This window comes from Tupaia chinensis, unplaced genomic scaffold (genome assembly GCF_000334495.1).
Source record: "Tupaia chinensis unplaced genomic scaffold, TupChi_1.0 Scaffold000217_1, whole genome shotgun sequence".
Taxonomy (NCBI): domain Eukaryota; kingdom Metazoa; phylum Chordata; class Mammalia; order Scandentia; family Tupaiidae; genus Tupaia; species Tupaia belangeri.
In genome coordinates this window covers 3,596,154-3,598,179 of record NW_006159692.1, presented here as the reverse complement: position 1 = coordinate 3,598,179, position 2,026 = coordinate 3,596,154, and positions in this window count along the sequence as shown.

Genomic DNA, 2,026 nt, shown 5'->3' with positions numbered 1-2,026 from the left:
GAGGAGGGTACAGGAGGACACTGAGGATGCTAGAGTAGACGAACACGAGGAAAACTCTAAATCTGCCTTTCCTCCATGCACATCTGTTCTGTCAGGGATCATAATCAGCTCTTATTGTTTATCCTAGTTTTGAGTCAGGGTTTCTGTCACAACTGTGTAAACTGCTATAAAATAAGAATGAGAGTTTGGCTTAAAAGAAAGTTAATGAACTTTTTACATTCCAGGAGTTCTTACTCCATGCAATAGCATTTCTTATGCAGCAGTATATTGCAACTATCCAAGAGCAGAATATAACATGCAGGTCAGCTCCATGGCCTAGTGATTAAGGAAGCTGGACCCCACATGGCCGACCATGATTGCAGTCCCAACACTGGCAGCTTGAAAAACATGCAGGGCTGTGTGTGTGTGCCCTAATTCCTGACAGGATGGAAAAACTGAGGACAAGAGATTGTGTGGTATGACAACATCCCATTGGAGGGTGCTTCCTCCTTCTATTTCTGTCTCTTTTTCTCTCCATCTTTTCCTGGCTAGCACAGGTGCCCACTGGCAATTAAAAAGAAGAAACGTGCCACTTCCCAAACATGTGTGACCCTGGAAACTGCAGAGAAATAGCCAAGGGACGAGTGGTTCAACTATTATAAGTACAACTACCAGCAGTGAAGATGCTGTGAGACCCCAAAGCAGGGGCATGATAGCCCCTCACATGCTCAGGAGACCCCACCCTGTCCTCTGCAGTGGATCAAGAATCATGTCGCTGGTGATCACAGAGTTTAAGAGAACTCAGAGGAAGCTTTTCAGAAAAAGTTTGCATGCCCTGACTTACCACATACTGACTGATTTGTTCGTGTTCTTTCAGTTCTCAACTACTGTGGGCCTGGTATAATTTAGTACATTGATCTCTGACCATTGAACAAAGTGTTCCTTTTTTTTTGTCACTTGTCAACATCTGTGAATGAACTCGATATGTATGCAACCAGTCTTTTTCTGGAGTGAATTATTTAAAATAACCAACTAAATAAATCCCTGCTCAGTAGTCCTTTGACTAATTCAGATTTCACCCAGGCTCTGACCACATTTTTCATTTAAAAAAAGTCATTTTATTTATTTATTTTTTACTTCAAGAGTCCCAGAGAAATGGCTTGAGACCACAGAGGGTAGTTTTAGAGTGTTTTCTCTGCAGTTAATGACAAGTTAGACAAATGGCAGAAAAGAGAAGACTCTTCTCCATCCCAGATAGGAACATGACTTCCCTTGCTTTTCTTGATCTATGTCAAATTCATGGTGGTTTTCAAGCTGAAACCACTTTAACCTCACAAAGCAAAGGGAAAAAAGGAAGTGGGGGTGGGGGGTGAGGCTGGTCTCTGTATGAAGTGACTGGACCCCCTAGAGATGTGACCTGTGCCAATCTGGGCAGGTCAGTTGTCCTCCATCTCTTCCTTCACACAAGGAGGGCGCCGACAATTACCTCCCAGGACGGCATGATGGTTATGTAAGCTAAGCGCCAAGAAAACAGCAGAGCTCTGGTCTGCTGAGGGCTACATTGCTGCTTTCTGCCTTTGTATTGTTCTGTGGTAAAGTCCTTGTGGAGTACAACCTCGGCTCCAGAAAATGTCCGTGGAAGGTGGTGACTTATCTTCAACTGAGGGCCAGGGAGAGAAACACTTTCTCCGTCATAGTCTGCTTTGTTCACAGAAAGGCCTCATCCTTATCGCAAGCCCCAACCTCAATGATTTTCCCTGCTTGAAAGTTTTGACACAAACACCACCAGGGCTCCTAGCTTAACCGAATGGCCTTCAACACTTTACAGATGGGAGAGGCTGGAAGAGAGACTGCTCCCTTGCAGCCAGGACCACTGGTTGTTTAGAGTCTTCTCTGGGAAAATCCACATGCCCTCGCAGTGTTTGTGGTACACCTTCAATGTGCCAAGTGCTGTGAGAGGGAGGAAATGGTTCTTCAGGGAGCTGACTGCACAAGGGAGGAGGCTCAAAAATCTCAGCCTCTTTAATTATTATTAAAGAGAAAGAGT